General features: G+C 44.2%; 1 long non-coding RNA gene across 1 annotated transcript; it reads right to left on the reverse strand.

Annotated features, from left to right (window-relative positions):
• Positions 1-530: 530 nt before the first annotated feature.
• Positions 531-24693, reverse strand: LOC142000473 (uncharacterized). The gene is made up of 3 exons (XR_012642254.1): positions 23281-24693; positions 2350-2398; positions 531-651 (listed from the first exon to the last, which is right to left on the reverse strand). It is a non-coding gene; the product is annotated as an uncharacterized LOC142000473 (long non-coding RNA).
• Positions 24694-25225: the final 532 nt, after the last annotated feature.

Below are 25225 nucleotides of genomic sequence, written 5' to 3' on the forward strand. Positions count from 1 at the left end.
TAAGAAGGATGGTGCCTCTGGGCAACATGTGGGAAATAGCGGATGGTTTTGCAGCAATGGGATTCCCTAACTGCGACAGGGCGATAGATGGCACGCATATCCCAATTTTGGCCCTAGATCCTCTTGTGACGGAGTACATCAACAGAAAGGGCTTCTTCCCTGTGGTATTGCAGGTGCTGGTGGATCACTGATGTTGTTTCACGGACATCAGTGTGGGGTGGTTAGGGAAGGTGCATGACGTACGCATCTTCAGGAACACTGGCCTGTATAGAAAGCTGCATTCAGGGACTTCCTTTCCAGACCAAAAGATGCCAGTGGGGGACTTTGAAATGCTCACAGTGATCCTGGGAGACCCAGCCTACCCTTTACTCCTGTGGCTCATGAAGCCGTACACCGGGAACCTTGACAGCAGCAAGGAGCGCTTCTACAACAGGCTCAGCAGGTGCAGAACGACCATAGAATGTGTGTGTGGCAGATTAAAGGATCCTTCCTGGTCTCCCAGTGCAGCAATCCATGGGTTCTCTGGGTCTCTGGGGTCATCTGCTGGCAAGGTCTGAGGCGACTCAGTCCCTTCCCAGGTCTCCGCTGGCCATCTGGTGTCCACCTGGGGTTTGGCATGCCTGGCCTCTGTGAACTGGGGCTCCTGCAGCTCTGTGGAGGGAGCTCACAATACAGTTCATCCTCCTAGGCAGTCCGACCCAACTGAGCTGGGCTGCTTCCCTTTATACCCTGTCTCCAGGCTAAGCATGCCCAGCAGGGACAGAGGGGTGGTGGCTTCCTCAGCTGGCAATGCACAGTTAACCCCTGTGGGGCCAGTGCGGGGTAGACACACCCCATCACACTGCCTCACAAGGAATTTGTGATTCCTTAATTCATGTTTGCAAAGCACTCTGGGACCCTTGGATGAAAAGGAAAAAGATAGGGCAGGTATCCACAATTTAAACTCATGTCTTGACTGTACCCACTTAAGCCTGTATTTTTAATCTTGAAACTAAATGACCAGTGAACTGTATGCATTAACGAATCTCCATGCATATTAAATATTGAAAGTAAAAACATACTCTGGGGATTTATTTGTATGTCTGGAGTTAAGGCTATGTTTAGGTGCAGTCTGCTTCAAATATGCAATTCAATAAGAAGGAAATAAAAACAATTCATAGCTTCCTTTTTTAATCTGATTCTCTTGGGCAGGATCACTTTGAGGACGGACATTTGCATGGAGGTCTGATCCAGTGCCTATTGACATCATTAGAGCGGTAACCCAGGTAGCATCATTCTATTCTCCTCATCTGCTAATTAGTCTGCAGTTCCCCCAAAATTCAAGTGTCCAGTGGCTGTGGATTTCATGAGCTTCAAAAGCCTGTCCTGGGCACCTGCAAGAGGCTGTAACTTTCGAGCTTTACCCCAAAAAAATCACAATGTTAAACCTTCCATGCTGGCAACTGAGTTATATTTTCAAGGCCCTACAGGTGTGTCCACACTGCAAAGAAACACCCATGGCAATGAGTTTCAGAGCTCAGGTCTACAAACTCGGGCTTGAGGGGCCTGAGCTGCAGCGCTAGAATTGTAGCCATTCCCACATAGGCTGGAGCCTGGGCTGTGAAACCTGGCAAGAGGGGTGGTTCTCAAAATCCAAACTCCAGCCCGAGTGGGAATGTCTATATTGTTATTTTTAGTGCTGTAGCATGAACCCGAGTTTGTAGATCTGCGCTCTGGGACTTGCTGCTGTGTTCATCTGGGTTTTTTTGTTTGGTTGGTTTTTTGCAGTGTAGCAAAAAGGGCTTGAAACGTTTTTTTTTCAGGGAAAGAGCAGATCAGCTTTTCCACTTGCAGATCTATACAGTGTAGGTCAAGGATGCAGGATTTTCAGGCCCTAAAGGTCAGTTCAAGGGCTCATGAAATGTGGTCTATTTTGTCAATTTCTGTAAACAAAACCAATTATGTTCCCTTAAGACAGTCAGTGGAAAGCTCACTGGCTCACATCATAAAAGGAAGTATGCTCTGTTTATTTACAACTCATCCTAAAATTGCACATTAAGGCCCTAACACTAAGTGTTCTGCAGTCTAAACAGCCTCAAAGTAACCAAAAATGTTTCCTCCAAACACATAAATAACTGCATTAATTTTATTATTTAAATTCCTCCACTGTGTTTTGTCTCGTTAATAGCGGATTAAGATGTAGCCCACCACACCCAAACACATAAGTCCTCATTGATTGTTTTCCTCATGCAATGAGCATGGTATGAAGAGAACAGGGTTACAGGTCCCAGTCCTTTTTCATGCACTGGTATGTTGAAGACACAGGAAAAACTGACTGTTTATCTAAAGAATAATATTATAGTGCTTCACCTGGCTCATTTGCTTTCCTCTCCAGCGATATATCTGGTTCATCCATCCCCTGCAAATAAGACATTGCAACAGTAAATAAAATTAAACACATTTTAGCTGCATTGTTCAAAGTCAGAGTGAAGATCAGGTGGTTTCCGCAAAGTAACAGTGACCTTTCCCTCGCTGTTAAGAATGCCAATTGATTGAAGTCTTTTTTGAATGGATAAGGAGGCAATGGATCAGTTGTCAGTTCAAACAAGTTTAAACAGTGATATAGGAAGCCCAGGGAGAGAGTTTAGATCATGGCAAAGAAAAAGCAAGAGCAGAGGACAAACAAAAGAAGAAACCGTGATGTTTGAGTAATACCATGCCAGACTTAAGGCACATAAACTAACAATTCATATATAGTGGAATATATCAAAGACTGTTCTGGATGGGTAACGATAATAAAAGTCGAGGGAAGTGAAGGACGAAAAAGGCTTTATCTGTCCACAAGCAGGCATGTGATATTGAGAGAACCAAGAGCATAGGTAACAGATGAGTGCCTGTGTGTTGCAGATTAGACATGATCTACCCAAAGTGCTGCTTTATTCTTTGCAATTTTCTTTTTTAAAAATTGATTTTAACCACTAGGCCATATAAAAACAAACCAAGGCCCTGATCCTGCCCTCCTCACTCACGTTGGGTAGTATCTACATGAGTGGTCCCGTTAATCCCCATTGAACTCATTCAGGACTACTCATGTGAGTAAAGATGGAAAAATCAGAATGTTAAGGGAGTATAACTGATGTGGAGACCTCAGCCTGAATTTGCAGAGTCTGAAACAACAGCTGAGGTGGAACCTGCCTCATTCATTTCAGTGGTGCCAGTAATGATGCTTGAAGTGGAAATGTTAACTATTTCACTGCTCATCACAGCATGTCAAGAAGAAGAGGAAGTGTCATATCAGGAAGAGCTATGCACCAGCATTTCTCAAAGTAGGGGGGCAAGAAGAGCCTGCTGGGGAGCATGCAAAGTGCATACATTATGATGGGCAGGCCTTTAACACACATGGTGGGGTTGTGTGGGGGGAAAGGGGGGCATTTGTTTTCACTTTCCTCAAGCTTTCATAAATCTCAAACACTGGACTAAGCAACTAACAAGAAAGCAGAGGGCACACACTGTAATCACAAGCGTTACAGGTTGGCTTGGTAACAGTTTGTGATTTAGTCCACAATATGGAAACACACAATCCCCCAACAGCGTGAAAGATGAGTGTGTAGATTAAAAGGAGACAAATATCAGCCCATGAAGAAGACAAAGAAAGGGAAAGGAAAGCTGGAATAGTAATATCTGATCTGGAGTGCCTGTGGAAAACATAGTATGTGATCATGTATCATAATACATATGCACAAGGGGGCTGAATGGAAGTTGCACAGGCAACCTTAATTCTGGCATTTCATAGCTTTTGAGTGCTTGACTTTGTTCTTTCAACAATGTTCTTTCAACACAGTATTGTAATTTTCTCCTGGAGTAATTTTCCACATACGTCATCAGGAGGGTTGGAGCCTTTAGCTCCACCACACAGACCTCTGCCACTTGAGCTAACTAAGGAAGGGGTAGCAATAGTAGGTTGTCATCCTCTGTGTGGAACAACACAAGATGAGACACTGTCTGCCAGTGGGTTTCACAAATATCTGCTGGCAGCAGAGGAATGATGAGACTCAGGAATCTTGATTTCCATTCCAGGCTTGGGAGAGGATTGTGCTTTGGTGACCACAGATGTTTTGCCTCTTCCTCACAAACTTGACCTTTTCTGCCCTGTCCCCTCCAAACTATCCCTGTCCCAGTCTTGTCTCCTCCCCACTGCTGGCTCCTCATCCCGTCCCATTAGCCTTCTCTGTCTAGGTCCAGTTTCTACTCCTCAGGCGTCTCATCTTAGTCCCCTTGCTCAGCCAGTCCTAGGCTACCCCTCCAGGCTCCCTGTCCAAGTCCCAATCTCCCTCTCCAATCCTAGTCTCCAAACCCAGCCAGTCCCAGTTCTTCCCATCCTCAACTCCTTGTCCCTATTCTTTCTGCCCAGCCAGTCCCAGTACCTCCACTCCGGGCTACTTGTCTGAGTTAACTCTCCCTTCCCCTGGACCCTCATCCCCTCCTTACTCGTGTTTCCTCCCTCCTCCCCCTTTATTGGCTCCTAGTTCAAATCTCCTTCCATGGGCTCCTCATCCAATCTCAGTCTCTCCCCCCCCCCCCCCCCGCCACCTTCTCTGGCTCTTTGTCCAGCCAGTAACAGTTCTTCTGCATTACAGCTCCTTGTTGGATGTATTTTTCCACCCACCACCCCATTCCCCAACCCACTGGTTCCCAGTCCCAGTCTCCTTGCCTAGTCTCTCCCCTCACCACTTTTCCTGTCACAGTGTTTTTTTTACCCACCTCCAGTCCCAGCGTCACCTAACTCTGTGCCCAGATCTACTTCTTTCCATTCCCCACCCCCCACCAGGTCTGGCTCTTGTCCCCTTCAAATCAGACAGCTTCCTCCTCCATGCTGCCTGGGAGCAAACATGGGGGTTATTAAGAGCAGAGGAGAGCCAGGCTACTTGCTCTCAGAGCCAGAGTCACTGTGACCAGGAGCAGCTTGCACACAGCCATTATAGGGAAAGTCCTGCTTTGCCCCTGTTGCCTGGGATTTGAACACACTCTGTGGGGATGGCGCATGAGCAATCCAGGTACACGTAGGAGCCATGAGGGGTTGGAACATGCTCAGTGAAGACAAAATCTTCTTAGAGTTCAGCAGCTAAAATCTCTGAAGTCTCTACTGAGCACGTGTGAACTGAGATAAATTCATAGACTCATAGAATATCAGGGTTGGAAAGGACCTCAGGAGGTCCTCTAGTCCAACCCCCTGCTCAAAGCAGGACCAATCCCCAACTAAATCATCCCAGACAGGGTTTTGTCAAGCCTGACCTTAAAAACCCCAAAAGAAGGAGATTCCACCACCTCCCTAGGTAATGCATTCCAGTACTTCACCACCCTCCTATTGAAAAAGTTTTTCCTAATATCCAATCTAAACCTCCCGCACTGCAACTTGAGACCATTGCTCTTTGTTCTGTCATCTGCTACCACTGAGAACAGTCTAGATCCATCCTCTTTGGAACCCTCTTTCAAGTAGTTGAAAGCAGCTATCAAATCCCCCCTCATTCTTCTCTTCTGCAGACTAAACAATCCCAGTTCCCTCAGCCTCTCCTCCTAAGTCATGTGTTCCAGTCCCCAAATCATTTTTGTTGCCCTCTACTGGACGCTTTCCAATTTTTCCACAATCATAGAAGATAAGGGTTGGAAGAGACCTCAGGAGGTCATCTCGTCCAACCCCCTGCTCAAAGCAGGACCAACCCCAACTACATCATCCCAGCCAGGGCTTTGTCAAACTGGGCCTTAAAAACCTCTAAGGATGGAGATTCCACCACCTTCCTAAGTAACCCTTTCCAGTGCTTCACCACCCTCCTAGTGAAACAGTTTTTTCTAATATCCAAGTTATAAGATATAGGCTTAAAACTTGGCAAATAACACATCCCTGATACAAAAGCCATCTCACTGCCAATTTTCCAGCTCATCTTCCAAATCACGAGGACATTCAAGTTTCTCAATAAAAAAAGTTGCCAGCTTTCTTTTAAAATGGCAAAACGGAGGATTGTTCCCTAATTCACAGGACACCGATAACTTCCACTGAGTCAATACACACAGCTGTATGTTCTCTGTCTGCTTTTCTTGTTCACATAAAAGTCCTTTTTTTGTGATGGAAGGAAGAAAGAAGAAAATTAGATCATTCTTTTTATTTTCAAACTGTTTCTAGTTCTAATCCTTACTATGTAATTGACCCACCCTACAGGATTCCTTACCTGTAATTGATGTCAGACCATAGGGGAGTGGGAGGGGTGAAAGGGGACATGTTCTCACATGTAGAATATTTATTACGTTTGCTAATGCACTGGACGCTGAGGGCAGGTCTACACTAACTTACGATGTTAGTGTAAGTTAGTAAGTTAGGAGTGTGAACCTCTCCCTCCCCTGAGCGACGCAAGTTTCGCACTGTCCACACTGGTACTATGTCGACAGGAGATGCTTTCATCTCTAGTGAAAAAGGTCCACAGTAATTATCTTGCATACATAGCAGTGTATTTGAGAAGGAGTTACACAAGCAGTAAAGGGTTACATTAAGCACATAATTCCTGTGTTAGACATTAAGAACTATTCATTCCTCTTAGCGAGCCTCTCTTTCACAAACATACACAAACAGGCCCTGTGCTAGCCTCACACAGTTCCTGCTTGGCAAACAGGGAAGGCAGCTCCCATCTTTTCATGTGCTAGAATATATATTCTGCTTGCTGTGTTTTTCACTCAGTGCATCTGGTGAGGTGGGTTTTAGCCCACGAAAGCTTATGCCCAAATAAATCTGTGAGTCTCTAAGGTGCCACAAGGACTCCTCATTGTTTTTGCTGATACAGACTAACATGGCTACCGCTAAAACACGCGATCTGCTAAAACACTGCAGCACTCACACTGCACACTTTTGGATCCCAGATAGAATATCACTGGCCATGCCAGCGACTCCCACTCACAGGGTCTGTGGACCTAGTTAACCTTCTGAGCAAATAGACAATAAACAGTACTACAGTACTATTAGGATCTTGTCTCTAGAAGCCTTACTTTTAGGGGATTCCTTTTTAAGGGATTTACCTTTAAGGGTCCCTTTGTGGTGCCAAAACTGTTAACAAAATAACAGGTGAGCAAGATAACTTAAATATCCTTGCTCTTAGTTCATCTCCTTAATTCAACATCTATCATCTCTAGGTAAATTTCCCACCTCAGACCATCAGATCAGATATGCCAAACCCATGAAAAAAATGCAGAAATTGGGCTTGTTTTTGCCTTAATGGGCTGAGAGTTGCTTGTTGGCTAGTTTTTCCTTGTTGCTTGTTTGGTTTGTAGCTTGCTGGCTTTTTTTTTTTTTTTTTGATCGGCTCCCGGGAGGCAGGAGCAAGGTGGGGAGAGAGTCAGGGGTGCACACGGGGCCCACCATAGTCCCAGACTGCACGCAAGGGGGATATATTCATATAGAGTTTTGGGGTTCTTAGGGATTGGCTTGTTTTGAAATGGGATTAGCTTGATTTTTGGTTTATTGTGAAAGTCGGGGTGCTTATTTACCACGTGTGTGAAAGTTGGCAACTGTGCCTCAGATCCCTGCTTTAAGCAATAATCCTGTCACAGCAGTAAGATCAAAACAGGAAACATTTATTAACAACGGTACTTATATTACAACTTCATACACAGTACACTCTATGCTATATTCCATGCTCAGGTTAACTTCACAAGGCCTGAAGTCTGGACCCAAATTACCCCACCAAGGGCCACAAACCTTAAAAATAACAAGGATTTCTTCCAACTTATTTCTGCGCGGGATACCAGGAACAATAGCCAGACAACAGGAACCAGGACTGGAACCAAACCCTCAGGAATTAGGAACACAGGACCACGGACAGGAGCCACCAGCCAAGAAGTTGCCAACAGGACCAAAGATCTTCTGGAACAGGTAAGTCTTCATCTCTGTCTTGATCTGATGAGTGTCGATGGTGCACAGGCACTGGCTGGCACTATGACGGACAGCACAGAGCAACGTGCTGAGATCTTATATGCACTTTCTGTTACCAGGCAGATTACACACTCAGGTCACATGATGTTTCCCCCTCTTGGGTTGCCTGGCAGACTACAACTCTCACTGAGCATTTTTCAAAAGCTTTTCACCAACTAAACATTAGCACCAAAAAGGGCGCCAACCATGGTAACAAGAAGGAAGCCCAAGATGGAGGATGAACTGACTGCAGCCTAAACAAAATTGCTAAACCAGGCTACACCTATCCCATGGATGAGTCAGGAAGCACATGTTCTAAGGACATACAGGCATGCGTTTGAGGACTGTAAGTATGGATGGAAGAGCATGGGGGCTAGGGGGTGGAGACTGGAGCCTAAACTTGTCAGACCTAGGGCTGGATTTCCAATTAGGCACAGTAGGTATGTGCCTTGGGGTGCCTAAAAATTAAATGTGGGTTAAAAGTTAAAACGTACAGCTAGCCTGCAGATGGCTGGGCTCCTGGCACAAGTTGGTGGCCGCCCAGCATGTGGGGCTGGAGCAGGGTGAGCATCTGAATCAGCCTGCCTGGGGGCGCTGTAAGCTGCAGCTAGGTGGGGTGGCTGCTGAAGGTACTTGGAGCATCCCTGCCCCTTCCCAATCTCTGCCACCTCCCTGCCTCTGCCCCATGCTGGGGAGGAAGAGGGAGGAGCATGGCCGGTACCCCATTCACTTGCTTGGGCAGAGCCAGAGCGCGGCTGCCACGCCAGGCTGCAGGAGGGATGGAAGATACCCGGGGACAGCTCGTGTGGGGAGAGATACAGTCCCCACTTTGCACCTCATCTATGGCGGGTAGGCTGCACCTCACCTCTGGGTGGGAGTGCCGTGCGCAGCGAAGGGTCTTGTGCCTTCCCGGGGAGGCTGTGGTTATATTTCTTTTCATTTCATTTTTTTTTTACAGAAAACATGAAGGTCAGCTGTAGGCAGAGGTGGCACTGAAGATGCTGTGCATAAGATGTAAATCCGGCCCTGGTCAGACCCGCACTGTAGACATACCCTGAGAGCAAAGTCAATGTGTTTAAGAAATTTGTTTGCTAAGCCTGTGTTCTCTGCTTTCCTGCCACATTGTCCTCAAAGGGCTTAAACTAGAAGCCCAGGTGCCAGCAGCCTAGGTGGAACTCTAGGGGATCATGAGTAAGCATGGGGGACTTGGGAGGTCTGAGACACTAGTTTTGGCATGTAGGGTGGCTGGACAGCAGCAACTCACATCCCAAGGAAGGGTGTCAGACAAGAAATCTGAGCCTGAGAACGCCTAGACTCCCAGAGCTAGAAACAGTGACTAGACTCTACATGGACACCCTTGGCCTGGACACATGTGGGACCCAGCAGTTGCGTCCACTCGCAACAAGCTGGTGATCTTACACAATGGGGTAGTCAGCCAGTGGTGAATTCTCCATCCCTTGCCGTCTTCAGATCAAGACTGAATGCCTTTCTGGACGATGCTGTAGTCAAGCACAGGTTACAGGGCTCAATACAGAGATAGCTGGGCTTAAGGAGAAGTCTAGGAAGATATGAAACATTAGTCAATAGAGATAGTCAAGATGTCCTGGCCTCCTGGTTCCCAGTGCTGTGCATGTTCCAGTTGTCCAAAAAAATTGTTTTGAATATATACTTGAGGGGAATGGGGTAGATGGGCAAAGACAGGACCAGCTCTAGGCACCAGCAAAGCAAGCACGTGCTTGGGGTGGCACAATCCCAGGGGTGGCATTCCAGCCATCCTTTTTTTTTTTTTTTTTTGTTGCTTGGGCAGTTGCATTCTTGGAGCTTGGGGCGGCAACAAACCAAGAGCTGGCCCTTGGGAAAGAGCCCACCATGTATCCCATCAGCAAGTCTTACTGTGTCCCATTTGGAGTTAAGCTCCATGGGAAGTGCTAGAGCGAGCCATAAGGACAGTACATGCATAATACTACTGAAGTGTAAAGATGTAGTGGCATGCTGCCAAGACTACAAGCTGTACTCTGCAAAAAGAAAAGGAGTACTTGTGGCACCTTAGAGACTAACCAATTTATTTGAGCATAAGCTTTCGTGAGCTACAGCTCACTTCATCGGATGCGTACTGTGGAAAATACAGAAGACGTTTTTATACACACAAACCATGAAAAAATGGGTGATTATCACTACAAAAGGTTTTCTCTCCCCCCACCCCACACTCCTGCTGGTAATAGCTTATGTAAAGTGATCACTCTCCTTACAATGTGTATGATAATCAAGGTGGGCCATTTCCAGCATAAATCCAGGTTTTCTCCCCCCCACACCCCCTCCCCCCAAAACCCCCACTCTCCTGTTGGTAATAGCTTATCTACAGTGATCACACTCCTTACAATGTGTATGATAATGAAGGTGGGCCATTTCCAGCACAAATCCAGGGTTTAACAAGAACGTCTGAGGAAGGGGGGGGGGGGAGGAAAAAACAAGGGGAAATAGGCTTGAATAGAGACTGGGAGTGGCTAAGTCATTATGCAATGTAACCTAAGTTAATTGTATCCAATTTGCAAATGAATTCCAATTCAGCAGTCTCTCGCTGGAGTCTGGATTTGAAGTTTTTCTGTTGTAATATCGCAACTTTCATGTCTGTAATCGCGTGACCAGAGAGATTGAAGTGTTCTCCGACTGGTTTATGAATGTTATAATTCTTGACATCTGATTTGTGTCCATTTATTCTTTTACGTAGAGACTGTCCAGTTTGACCAATGTACATGGCAGAGGGGCATTGCTGGCACATGATGGCATATATCACATTGGTAGATGCACAGGTGAACGAGCCTCTGATAGTGTGGCTGATGTTATTAGGCCCTGTGATGGTGTCCCCTGAATAGATATGTGGGCACAGTTGGCAACGGGCTTTGTTGCAAGGAGGGGTTTTCTTTGTTAGGCCTGTCCTGTAGTAGGTGACTTCTGGGAACTCTTCTGGCTCTATCAATCTGTTTCTTCACTTCTGCAGGTGGGTATTGTAGTTGTAAGAATGCCTGATAGAGATCTTTTAGGTGTTTGTCTCTGTCTGAGGGGTTGGAGCAAATGTGGTTGTATCGCAGAGCTTGGCTGTAGACGATGGATCGTGTGGTGTGGTCAGGGTGAAAGCTGGAGGCATGTAGGTAGGAATAGCGGTCAGTAGGTTTCTGGTATAGGGTGGTGTTTACATCTTCATCATCTGGACCCATGGAAAAGAAGCCCTTGAGGAATTCCACCATGTCCCAGAAGTCACCTACTACAGGACAGGCCTAACAAAGAAAATAATAGAACGCCACTAGCTGTCACCTTCAGCCCCCAACTAAAACCCCTCCAACGCATTATCAAGGATCTACAACCTATCCTGAAGGATGACCCAACACTGTCACAAATCTTGGGAGACAGGCCAGTCCTTGCCTACAGACAGCCCCCCAACCTGAAGCAAATACTCACCAGCAACCACATACCACACAACAGAACCACTAACCCAGGAACCTATCCTTGCAACAAAGCCCGTTGCCAACTGTGTCCACATATCTATTCAGGGGACACCATCACAGGGCCTAATAACATCAGCCACACTATCAGAGGCTCGTTCACCTGCGCATCTACCAATGTGATATATGCCATCATGTGCCAGCAATGCCCCTCTGCCATGTACATTGGTCAAACTGGACAGTCTCTACGTAAAAGAATAAATGGACACAAATCAGATGTCAAGAATTATAACATTCATAAACCAGTCGGAGAACACTTCAATCTCTCTGGTCACGCGATTACAGACATGAAAGTTGCGATATTACAACAGAAAAACTTCAAATCCAGACTCCAGCGAGAGACTGCTGAACTGGAATTCATTTGCAAATTGGATACAATTAACTTAGGCTTGAATAGAGACTGGGAGTGGCTAAGTCATTATGCAAGGTAACCTATTTCCCCTTGTTTTTTCCTCCCCCCCCCCCTTCCTCAGACGTTCTTGTTAAACCCTGGATTTGTGCTGGAAATGGCCCACCTTGATTATCATACACATTGTAAGGAGAGTGATCACTTTAGATAAGCTATTACCAGCAGGAGAGTGGGGTGGGAGGAGAGAAAACCTTTTGTAGTGATAATCACCCATTTTTTCATGGTTTGTGTGTATAAAAAAGTCTTCTGTATTTTCCACAGTATGCATCTGATGAAGTGAGCTGTAGCTCACGAAAGCTTATGCTCAAATAAATTGGTTAGTCTCTAAGGTGCCACAAGTACTCCTTTTCTTTTTGCAAATACAGACTAACACGGCTGTTACTCTGAAACCTGTATTCTGCAAGGCAGAGATGGGAAGTAGAGATTTTTGACATTGTGTAGTTCAGCCCAATCTGAACAGATTTTTATGAGACCAGCAAAAAGGTACCCCCCTGTCAAATTTCAGTCTTGTTGCAAATCAGGACGTCTCAGAGGTTTGGGGGTTGTTTTTTTAAACAACAAAAAAAGTCATAAGAATAATTAAATAAAACAATGTGTTAGGCAGTGACCGACTAGGTTGCCAACTCCCCTGTAAAAATAGAGGAGTTTGAAACTATCACTGGCAACTGAGTTGTGTTCATACGCCATCAAAAAAGGGTCATATGGGAGGAGCGCGCAACAGTCAATACATTCTGTCAGTAATCCACAGTCCAAAGAGAATTGGTTTTAACGCCAGCTCATCAAAATACAGGGGTTCGTGAAGGGCCCAGCACACTGAGTTTCACTCCAGCCCAGATTTGAGAAGTAAACAGTCCAAGTCTGCAGGCTGCTGCCCGCCCTCAGACTGTCAGTGTGGCTTTCAGCTCAGGCATCAGTCTCTCCTGATAGCCTCACAAAGAGACCTAACCACTCTCACTCCATCCACCCACATGCTTCCCATTCAACATCTGATCCCTTTTGTCTCTGTCCCCTCCTGATTGTCTCTGGAGCAATGAAAGACAGCTCTGGTCTTTCCCTAGAAAGAGGTGTTAACTGTTTCCCTGCTAGCCCAGACTTGGGTCTGTGCACCTCATCATGCTACGAAAACATCACTGGTATATCTGACCACTAGGACCTTAACTGCTGAACTTGATCATTAGACATGTAAACGAGAAGGGAGACAATCATTAGAATGAATTTGCACTATGGAAGCTACAGAAAAACAGTAAATGTAGCAAGATATCTATGAAAGAAAGACACAGGAAATACATCAATCAATCAAAAATACAAAGGGAACATAATTTATTAGTTGAATATCCCTTGTGATCTCAGGTGATTTCTCACAAAATCTTGCTTTGCGATTGGTTACTATGAGTCAGCATTTCAGTTGGAAAAATGGGATTAATTGCACAGGCAACATTCATTCTGGCATTACCTAACTTCTGAATGCTAGTCTTTTGCAGACTTAATGTTCTGTTAACACTGGTTTTTGTCTCTTTTCCTAGGTTATTAAAATATGCAAATTATCTCATGCAACTGTAACAACCCGCCACATAACTCATCAGCAGGTTTGAACAGGACCTTCCTCACTACAACACAGATTTCTAACACTTCCTCTGAGGGGCTAATCCCATTACCTGGCTACAGCAGTAGACTGTTATCCTCTGTGGACCAGCTACTAGTGGGAGATACACAGTACATAAAACAGTGGGTTATATCCACAGAAATTACCCCCTTTTCAGACATCATTCCTAAGCATAAAGATTTGACAGGTTCTTTCTAAGAGCTGGTGTCACAGATCCACATAGGGACTCAGGTGCCTAAACCCAGTTTTAGGCACCACTGTAATCCACGAAAACTCAGCTTGGCTGCTGCCTAACCTGTAGGCATCTAAACTCACTGGGTGCCTAAGTTTTTCCAGTACAGGTTCCCTGGGTACCTACGTTTCTGCCCTTGGGCATGCGCACTGCTGCCTCACTCTAGGCGTCTGCAAGCCTATCTCATTGTGTGAGCTGCAAACCAGGGGAAGATAGGTGGAGGAAAACCTATCTTGTCTGCAAGACACTATCTGGTGGCTGTGCTCTGAGCAAGCCTATCAGATTGGGTCCCATTCAAAATCCAGCTCGGGGAGGTGTTTCCTTTATAACAATTGGCCCAGTGGTTAGCATGCTCACCAAGGATGTAGAAGACCCACATTAAATTCCTCTCTTTGCCTGATGGGGAGAGAGGATGTGAACAGGGTTCTCCCACCTCTCAGGAGAGTGCTTTTGCCACTGAACTATGGGATATTCTGGTGTGGAACTCCCGCAAATTCTCCTTTTGAAGCTGTCCCACTTTTTATAACTATTTAAATAGTCACTGGGGCACAGAGTAAGAGAATGAACCTATAGCCTGGTGTTTAGGGCACCCACCTCGGAGCTGGGAGACATTGGGTATGTCTACACTGCAGCTCGGAGCATGCCTCCCAGCCTGGGTGAATGGACTTGTGCGCCTGAGTTCAGACCCACTTGACCCCCTAGGTCTGAGCTCAGGGGGCTAGTTTGAACCTCTGCCTGTGCCACAACATCCATACTGCTATGTTTAGTGAGCTAACATGAGTCTGTCTACCTGGGCTGGAAGGCATGATCCCAGCTGCAGCGTAGATATACCCAATGTTTCCCACCTCCCAGCTGGGTGCCCTCAGTCCAATCTCCCCTGCTCCAGTAACTCTATTTACACAAAGTGGAACAGCTTCAAAAGGACAGATTAAGGGACAGCCACATCAAGTTTGGCAGTTAGAAGGAATTGAAAACGGGATTATAATAGGGAGTGCCCAGCAACTTCAATGTAGGGGTTGTCAGCTCCACCTATAGTGATGTTTATTAAGGAAGTTACTATTCCTGCTGAGTCGGTGTTGTTTGATGCATGAATACCCCCAAGTTATTATGATGGAGAGGCAGAAAAACTATAGCTAAGGTTGTGTCAGAGAATTGTGTTTAACAGGTTCTCCAGCCCCTTCCCTTCGCTGCTCCCAGCCCTCCCAGCTCCCCAATCCTCCACAGATACAGGCGCCCACCTCAATCTCAGGAAGTTATTCTACCTCAGTGTTGCAGACACTCTGGTCTGTCTTGGATTCCCTCGAGGCAAGGCCATGGCTTCCTGGAAACCCCTCTGGTCACAGTCCTACTCGAGCCCACAGAGCAGAGTTTTGGCTATTCTGTCTAGTAGCTTCTTCAAGCATCAATTAAGGAATCCCCCAACTCTCTCTAACAGTAATTTACTTTGCTTGATTCTTATACTCTTTTTCCTCAAAGGAGTCACATGTCTCAAAAGCATGCCCAGGGGGTGTGTGGTTATTAATTTTATCTGATTAGTATTTTAGAAGGGGATGGGGTGGAGGATACCAAACAAAGATCACTATCCAAATGCAAGTGGTAATCAATTTTAAAAGTAATGTAAAGCATATGGACCAAAGATTAGGAAATGTCCTAAGTCCTAAAAAATTGAATATAGGTGACAGGGTGTTGTACAGGTTCTTTTCAGAGAAGAACCATGTTTTGAGCCCATAGTGGTTGGGATCTGTAGTAATAACTAATAAAGCAAGTCCCACTGTGTATCAAGTGGAAATTAAAGGAAAGAAAAAGAGAGTGCTGAAATGGTTCCATTTGAGCCAGTTAAAGACCTGGAAAGGCTTTGTAACTTAAGTGTAGTGAACAGTATGGTATTTGTTCTTTTCTTTCCTTTTTCTTTTAGGAACGACGACAGAATGTATACCTGGATATGTTCTTGGGTATTGTTATATATGTCAGACTCTGTAGTTGTTAGAAATGGAGACCATCTCACTTGTATGGCTAATGAAAGTTATGTATCAGACTGGATGCCTCTCCAGTTTAAAGGAAAGGTGTGGGTGTACTCGTATGAACAATTCACAGCCTGTTATACAGTGTGGGAGGAAAAAGCCACTGGGGAAAGTGTCCTTTCCTTTACAGAGAAGGCAGGGGAACAAAATGTAACCATGTTGAGGGTAATGGAGAGGTATTCCCCTTTATCCAAAAATCTGATGTTAAATGTATTTGTTTCCTCAGTGACAATTTTATGAATAATTGTACTAATGTGGAATGACTGCAAACTCCTCCAAATGTTGATACGTTGAGCTCAAGGTTGGTCAATGGATTCGGGTAGAAGCCAGAAATATCAGTGTAGTAATGGGCCTGCAGTATTACTTGGAATCTATTGAAATTAATTTGGTCACCCCCACTAAGAGTGAAAGTGAGTTGCAATGTGTAATGCATAATGAAACTTGTTTAGATAAATATCAAGGGTTAAACCAGTTTTGTGACAGAAAAAATGTCACATTTCATGTAAAGTGTACTGGAAATGTTAAAATCACTGTTAATGTTAATGACACTGGTAACTGGACAGTTACAAGTCCATATGGGACTACAGTGATCAAAGAAATCGTAGTGGTTCCTGAACCACAGAAAAGTGTTATTGGGCCTGTAATGGTAAAAAGGGATGTGAAAAAGTTGTTAATGGTAAATCCCATGTATGCCTTGAAAAAGGTTATTATGCCTCTGCAGTTAGATTTGTCATGAGTGCAGCCCAAATGTGCACCTTATGTCTTCACATTACATGTTGGGTAGTATGTTTGGCTAGATAGTGTACTCCCAATGCAGCCCAAATATCAGAGGAGGGATTCAGTAGCTATCATTCTAGGACGGATGGGCACAGGATCGAGCACCCTAAACACCATAGATAAAGAGCAAGTTCTAGCAAGTAAAATTGGGGCGATAGGTCAAGATGTAGCCTCATTGCATCCCTTAATTACCTCTTTCAATCAGCTTAGCGTTATGGAATACAAGATAGCAAATGTATTACATGGCTGGTTACAGGTGCAACAAACGGGTAGACCACCTTCACATCATTCATGCTCTCAGTGTGTTGCAGTCAAATGTGTCCATGGCCCTTTCATGTATCCAGGCACAGTACTGGGTCCTAGGAGTAGCTAAAAACGTTATTAGAGAAGGTTTAAATGGAGTCCTTCCTGTAGAGATAAGAAAAGCTCTCTGGGAAAAAAATTCCACGGCTCCCTTTGAGCAAAGACATCAGGATTGGTGGAGGCTGGTAAATTTTTCATTTTCAGTTATCAACCCACCATTACTGCCTTTGTGTTAACCATAGTGAAGGCACAGGACGAGTGGGTCTATCCCTTAATTCCATTGGGGCTAAATGTGAATCAGTCTGTTTTAATCCCCCAGACTTGAATAAATGGGTACACAAAAAAGATGGCATATATAGTAATGTCAATCTAAATTCTTGTGTTGAGGAGAATGGGATAAGCTATACACGTGGTTCTGGAGTCATTGAAATGTCGCATCTGTGTTTGAACCCTTCTGAAAGTAAATGCCATTACAGTTTAAAACCCAGTAATGTAAACCATTCTGTCATTGTTTTTGCAGATACCAAATGTGTTTGTTTGCGCAGTTGGTGTACTGAATTCTTGGTATACCATTTCTACAAGGTATCACGTGATCTCCATGTAAATTTGTGTTTATGTTCTGTAATTGCAATAAAGGGGTGTGATGGAGATTTTAGCTGAGATATCTGTGCAGACCGTAAATGTACATTATGCTTTGTATGACTCTGTAAAGCCAGTTCATTTGAGTATTAATATTTCCTTGCTCAACCAAATAATGCACCATCCTGACCTCAAGAAGCATCTTGAACAGTTGAAAAAGGATGGTTTAGAAGTGATGTTAACAATCCATCACTCCACTAAACAAATTGAAAAGATTCTTAAACTGGTATCTAAGGAATCCACCTTTAGTCATTGGTGGGAAGTGTTGTTTGATTGGTCTGTGCACAAATCCAAGGTTTGGAATATCTTGTTACACCCAGTTGTAGTGGTTCCACTCATTCAATTTGTGATAATTGTATCATAATTTTACTAGTGTTCTGGGTAATAAGGCAAATTAAAAGTGTTAAGAAAACTAATTATAGGTTAATGCCCAGTACATCCTAACAACTAGTGTTTAAAATGATGTGGTGGCTCAAGAACTTGTAACGTCTTGGCCACCAAGGAGGGGATCTGTAGCCTGGTTTAGCCATTTTGTTTAGGCTGCAGTCAGTTCATCCTCCATCTTGGGCTTTCTTGTTGTTGCCATGGTTGGCGCCCTTTTTGGTGCTAATGTTTAATTGGCTAAAAGCTTTTGAAAAATGCTCAGTGACAGTTGTAGTCTGCCAGGCAACCCAAGAGGGGGAAACATCATGTGACCCGAGTGTGTAATCTGCCTGGTAATAGAAAGTGCATATAAGGATTCAGCACATGTTGCTCTGTGCTGTCCGTCATAGTGCCAGCCAGTGCCTGTGCACGATTGCCGCTCGTTGGATCAAGACACAGAAGAAGACTTACCTGTTCCAGAAGATCTTCGGTGGCTGCTGTCAGTTGTTCCTGATTCCTGAGGGTTCAGTTCCAGTCCTGATTCCTATTGTCTGGCTGCTGTTCCTGGTATCCTGTGCAGAAATAAGGTGGAAGAAATCCTTTATTATTGTTAAGTGTTGCGACCCCTGGTGAGGTAATATTGGTCCAGACTTCAGGCCTTGTGAAGTTAATCTGAGCATAGATTATATCATAGAGTGTACCATGTATGATGTTGTAATATAAGTACTGTTGTTAATAAATGTTTCCTGTTTTGATCTTACTGCTGTGACAGGATCATTGCTTAAAGGATCTGAGGGTCTGAGGTGGGTCTGTTTAGGGTGGGAGAGCTGGGAAATTTACCTACAGATGATAGATGCTGAATTAAGGGGGCGAACTAAGAGCAAGGATATATACCTTATTTTCTTCACCTGTTATTTCAGTAACATCGGTATAGACTCATGTCCTGCTGTTGCGAATGTCTCTGCTTTCCCACTTGCAGCGAAGATTTAGCTAAAGCACATGTAGCTGGGCTTGTGTCTGGATAGTCCTGCAATGCTCTCCCACAATTCCCAGGGCCTGTGTGTTCTATCCCTTCCAACTTCCCACTTGCCTCCCATGCACTGGAAGCAACCTCCTGGTTCAAATACAGCTACTTGGCGTTTAACCCTTTTTTGCTTGTGGTCTGCTCAACTTTCAGCATAGCTATGTCTAACTGGTTGAAGCAGAGGAAAGATGCACACCAGCCAATGTGCTGCTAGTTGGCCAGAGGATGGAAACAAGGTTCTGGGCAATCTGTGGGGTGAAGTGTGCAAGGCCCATGACATTTAGCAGAATCAGCAGAAACCTGCATTTCCATGACAATCTCCAAGAGCTGCAGTGTTGGAGATCAACAAAACTGTTGGGTGGTGCAGAGAGAGGATTAAACACCTCAGTTCCACCTACCCCAGGGCAAAGAACGGGAATGATAAGTCTGGGAACTTCCCAGCTACCTGCCCTACTATTAGGAATTCACCCAGGTGCTGGCGACTGCCCCCAGCATAGAGCCCACAGTCAGGAGTGACCATCTCCTGAGCTGGGACAGTATGTTTTTTCAGAGCAGAGGCAGAGAGGACTGGGACACCACCGGAGGAGAACCCAGTGGCAAAGGGGCTGGAGGTTCAGGAGTGGACCTCAGGCCATGTGGGCAGATTGGCTGGGGACCCACATTCAGAAGACCTGTTTAAGGATGGGGCTGGTGAGGATGTGGCAATGCAGCAGCCAGCAGGACCCAGATCCTGATAAGTGGCATCTGCTATACTTAGTTTTTGGAATCGCAGCATTAATGGGAGGATTTATGGGCTCTGACCAATGCAATTATTGTTTGGAAAGAAATTACATGCAGGAGGCTGTATTTCGCTTCTGTTGAGGGCTGAAGCCAAGCCACTTCCCGGCCCCATGCCACTTGGGGTCCAAGATTACGGCAATTCTGATGGTGTATGTGTGCTTTGAACATGAGGGTGATTTGAAGGAAGAGTTTTTGTTTTCTGCTTCACTACCAACAAAAACAACTAGTTCTGAAGTGTTCAAGACTGTGAGCGACTACATCGTTAACAAATGTGGGTTGGATTTCAAGTTTTGTGTAGGCGTATGTTCTGATGGCGCTGCTGCAATGACAGGACGGCATTCTGGAGTGGTTACCCAGATTAAGGCGCTTGCAGCCGAGTGCAAGTCAATGCACTGCTTCCTTCACCGAGAAAGTCTTGCAACAAAAAAAAATGTCAACAGAACTAAACAGTGTGCTCAGTGAGGTCGTAAAAATTGTGAACCGTGTAAAGGCGAAAGCTTTAAATTCAAGACTATTCGCTGCATTATGTGATGATATGGGAGCTGATCATAAACAGCTCCTATTGCATGCCGAAGTACGTTGGTTATCGAGGGGAAAAGTCCTGTCAAGAGTATTTGAGCTCCGAAATGAGCTTGCCGAGTTTCTTCAGGACAAAAAACCAAATTGGTCACAATTGTTCCGAGATGCGGATTGGATAGCCAAGCTGACTTATTTGGCAGATATCTTTGCCATCTTTAATGATCTCAACACCTCCATGCAGGGAAGGATGGCTTTGTGTCTTACAATGACAGACAAGATTGACGGACAAAAACAAAAGCTAGAAGCATGGAAGAGTCGAGTGTCAAGAGATTGTTATGACATGTTTCACAAATTAGTGACAATCATCGCCGATGCAGGCGAAGACCTTAATGTTACATCTCTATGAAAGGTCATCAGTGAACACTTGACGAATTTGGCAGAACGTTTTGAGTTTTACTTTCCAGCAGAAGAAGATCCACAGAAAGGGACTGGATGGATCCGAAATCCGTTTATTCCACTGAAAGATGACTTAACTGTCACTATGGAGGATAAATTGTTGGAGCTGGCTGCTGACGAAGGATTGAAGATGAGTTTCGAAACTACGACATCACTTGCTTCCTTTTGGATAAAAGTGAAAGCAGAATATCCTGAGCTTACTGAAATTGCTCTGAAAACTCTTCTCCCATTTCCTTCAACATACTTCTGCAAGACTGGCTTCTCAACCATGAGTGTCATTAAGAAAAAGTACAGGAATAGTATGGATATTCATTCTCCATTGTGCGTGGCACTGCCCTCATTTGAACCACGACTGGATAAGCTGACAAAGAAGAAGCAGGCTCACCTTTCACATTAGTAAAGGTTAAGGTTTTAACATGCCTGTTATTGTGTTAATAAAATAGCTTATCAATTTGATATTTTAGTATTATGACACATTTTCAAAATTATTATGTCTTCAATTTAATGTTACCTATTCCTTTCAATCTTATTTTTTTAAATTTTTTTAACCTTTGCTTTATTCATTATAATTTTTTATTTTATTACTTATATATAATTATTTTAATAATATCTTTGTTAGGAGACTTTGCTGGTTTGATTTTTTAATTTTTTTAATTTGTATTGTAATGTATTATTTGTTTACAAAATAAACATAAAATAAAAATGTCTGCCAACTTTTATTATATTCATTATATTGTTTCCGATATAAATTAATATTACTACGAATGTTCAAATAATATTTTCTTGGATCATAAATGAATAATAGTCATTTTATACTATCCGCACAGATGCACAGCCTTTCAGTCAGTCTTCAATGTATTTAAATGGGAACATCTCCACGAGTGCGCTACACTTTGTATGCACACTCCCATTCCAATTAATACAGTGAAGAATGTTAGTTTTTCTGATCTGATGTGCTACGTGCCTATGCGAATACAATAATAATATGGCACAAATATAGTACTGGTCCCTGGCACATTGGAAAAAAATTGCCGGTCCGCCACATTAGATAGTTTGAGAAGCACTGGTCTAGAGTGCCTCCTGGAACAGCTGCGCGACAGCTACAACTCCCTGGGCTACTTCCCCATGGCCTCCGCCCAACACCTTCTTTATCCTCACCACAGGGTCTTCCTCCTGGTGCCTGATAACGCTTGTACTCCTCAGTCCTCCAGCAGTACGCCTTCTCACTCTCAGCTCCTAGTGCCTCTTGCTCCCAGCTCCTCACATGCACGCCACAAACTGAAGTGAGGTCCTTTTTAAACTCAGGTGCCCTGATTAGCCAGCCTGCCCTAATTGATTCTAGCAGCTTCTTAATTGGCTCCAGGTGTCCTAATTAGCCTGCTTGCCTGAATTTGTTCCAGCAAGTTCCTTCTTGTTCTGGAATTGCCCCTGTTACCTTACCCAGGGAAAATGGACCTGCTTAATCTGGGACTAATATATCTGCCTTCTAACACTCTCCTGTAGCCATCTGGCCTGACCCTGTCACAAGGGGCAAAAGAAGGTTCTGACACCTCAAGACATCAAGTGTCTCATTGGGAAGGTGGTGTGTTCACAAAGTCTTGAATGGCTGGGACAGAGTGTCTCCACAAAGCAGCACGTCTTGCTCACATGTTCCTTATATGAAGGAGAAGTACCCACATAACTCTGCTTCCCTGAAAAGGCCCCTTCAGCCTGGGATTCCTGGCCACCACAGGTCTCAGAGCCTTTGAACACTGGTGTTGTCTAGATACCATTCACTTCAATGGAGCTGTGATATTTACATCTGGTGTAGGCTCTGAGCAGCACTCACACTTTGTCTCTCCCCTTCCACAGGCAATATTCTTGGCACAGCCACCCAGAACCTGCATCAGCTTTCTAGATGCCCTTCACCTGTGAGGAGCAGAACGTGGCCATGCTCATTCCCAATATCTCTGTCCTGTGCTTTCTGATTAAGACGAAGCAGCTGACTGAGGAGACCAAATCCAAGGCCTTTGGATTGTTAATCACAGGTGAGGGGCCTCACCTTGTGATATTGACCTCACCTTGTGATAGTGACCAAAACCTCCTCGTAATTCCATTGAGAGCATATGCAACACAGTTACCCTGATAGTCTTGGGTTTTTAATCTTAACTCAGCACATTGAACCACATGGCTGCCTTGTAATATCATGCAGACTGCTTGTTCCTGCAGTAATTCTTGTAATTGTCCTGCCACTTCCAGTCTCCCCATCCGTAGGCTCAGATTAACGAATATGCACTTCCACAAAGCTCCTTTCCTTAGGGGGCTCCTGACCCCACCAGGAAAAAAAAAACCCACACCCAAAACCAAAACTTACCTCTGCAAACTCAAATCACCAATACGCACACATCATGTTTACTTGCATTTTAATAAAAATCATAACCTAGGACCTTCTGCTATATTCATTTTGTCACAAAGCTTTCAAGCCCCTTCAGCTTTGTCCCTTGGAAGCTGCTATGGTTTGTTTAATCTTAAAGTACATGACTCCATATAGCGCACGCACACACAAATACATGCACACTATAGTTAAGTTGATTGATTAATTTTATGTAAGAAAAGGCAAGTTGGAAATACACGAGCAGCTCCTCTAAATGAAAATTAATTTAAAAAAGGAACTGCGGGATAAAGAGTTACTTTCGCAAAGTACCGAAACAGAACAATTTTGTAAATCAAGTGGTAACTCACATGGATGCTGCAGTTGAGGGAATGCCACGTTCAGCCTGTGCTGCTGTAGAAGGCCCAGTACAGTCTGAAGCAAAATCAGTTGAAAGCCCCCTTGCCCCTCCAGCTACAGATATCCGAGGCTGAGATGGATATTAGTAAGCTCATCATATAAGATATTGTTTCACAATCACCTTTATCATCTTTATTGTTACATCTATCTGAATGGCAGGTAATTGATGATAATGTCTAAAAGTACTGGATTGATCGGGGCCCTTCCCTTTGCCAAAGCCACAGTGCAGATTTCAAAACATCTGAACGGCAGTACAAACACATGCGTGGTTATTTTCAAAGTTATTTTCACTCAGAAGTCAGTCAACAGAGAAACAGTCACTTTTCTGGGAATGGTTGCTGTACTCAACTTCAACTGGTGCTGTGTTCTGTTTCAGGGGCAAGCTTTTTCAGACAAACACGACGTGTGTGGTGGATTTAGTGATGAGATTACTGTTTGAATTAAAAAGTATAAGAGTAGCACTGATCACTTTTGTTAATGTGTGATAAGTTAATCAGTGTATTGATACTGAGCTATCAAGTTAATCAGTTTCAAAACGAGACACGGTACTGGTGAGAGGTGCTAAAGTGAATTGTGAAGGTAATCACATTTCTTGCTGAAAGAAGGTTCTTGCGTTGTGAGGACGATGGAAAAAATTGATCTGTTCATAATGGAAATATTTGGGGAGTTTTATAGCTAATTTTCAAATCTGATAACTTCCTTACAATTCATGTTGAGAAGTTCAGTATTGCTGGGCATGGAAAACCATCATATATTTCCTCCACTATCTGCAATGAGTTTTTGCAACTGAGGGGGAAGAAAGTTCTATCAGCAATACAGCCAAGTATTACTGTTCAGTTGACAGTATTCCCACTGTTTCTCATGTTCATCAGCTGGCATGCGCTGTTCATTTTGTTAACAAAAGCAGAAATCGCATCCAATGTTTTCTGAAATTTGTGCCCATTTACTGTCATTCCGGTGAAAGTCTTGCAGAGAATGTGCTGTGTATTCTAAATGAGCTATGACAATGCTGTCAACAGGTCAAGAAAGTATGCCGGGTTTCAGACACAGATTAGGCCGATTAATGTTCCTTGTGCTACACATTCTCTGAACCTCTGGACACCGTAGTTACTAACGTGCTACCTGCAAGCCGTACCTTTTTTTTTGGCTTCCTCCAGCAACTCCATGCCTCACTGCTGGGTAATCCTTACAGAGAGGCTTAAAGGAAATGAAAATAATTGTCTTTTGTTTCTGAAATCTCTGTCTAGCACCTGTTGGACCTGCCCCCTGAATCCACAAAAGCCCTATGCCACAATTGTTTAAATATACGAGAAGCTCTGGATAAAATCAGCAAAGACATTGCTGAATATGGGGCTACACAAACAGAAGCTCAGTTCTTGTGAGACAAGATGGACTGTCTTGAAACTGCATTTATGCAGTGCTATGGAATCATATCCTCTAGCAATTTCAGTCAATAAGTTCCACACTTTAAAAAGCAAAGCCTGGTTCTGCTGTTCAACTCCTGCAGTCACTGGCTGATTTTTGGTTTTGGTTTTATTGCACCTGAGGGATCAGATTGATGACATGGAAGCACTTGCAAAGTCAAAGACACCGACTGTATCTCAAACCTACTACAGTGAAACTCATCAAGTCCCAAAACATAAACAGCAGGCATGTGAATCCAATACACCAAATGTGGAGCTGCGATGGGCAGAAACATTTAGAGTAGAAACTTTTAATTTCATAGTTGATCATTTGCAAATGTCCCTGCAAAATTACCTGGAAGCTTATATTTGTTTATATAAATGATTTGGGCTTCCTAACCAATTTCAACACGGCACCCCACTCTGAGATTCATTCTGCACTTGGGTTGCAAAATATCCTTGAGATCTTGAAGCAACTTGAGTTTGAACAGTT

This window comes from Natator depressus, chromosome 1, assembly GCF_965152275.1.
Source record: "Natator depressus isolate rNatDep1 chromosome 1, rNatDep2.hap1, whole genome shotgun sequence".
In the NCBI taxonomy this organism is placed as follows: Eukaryota; Metazoa; Chordata; order Testudines; family Cheloniidae; genus Natator; species Natator depressus.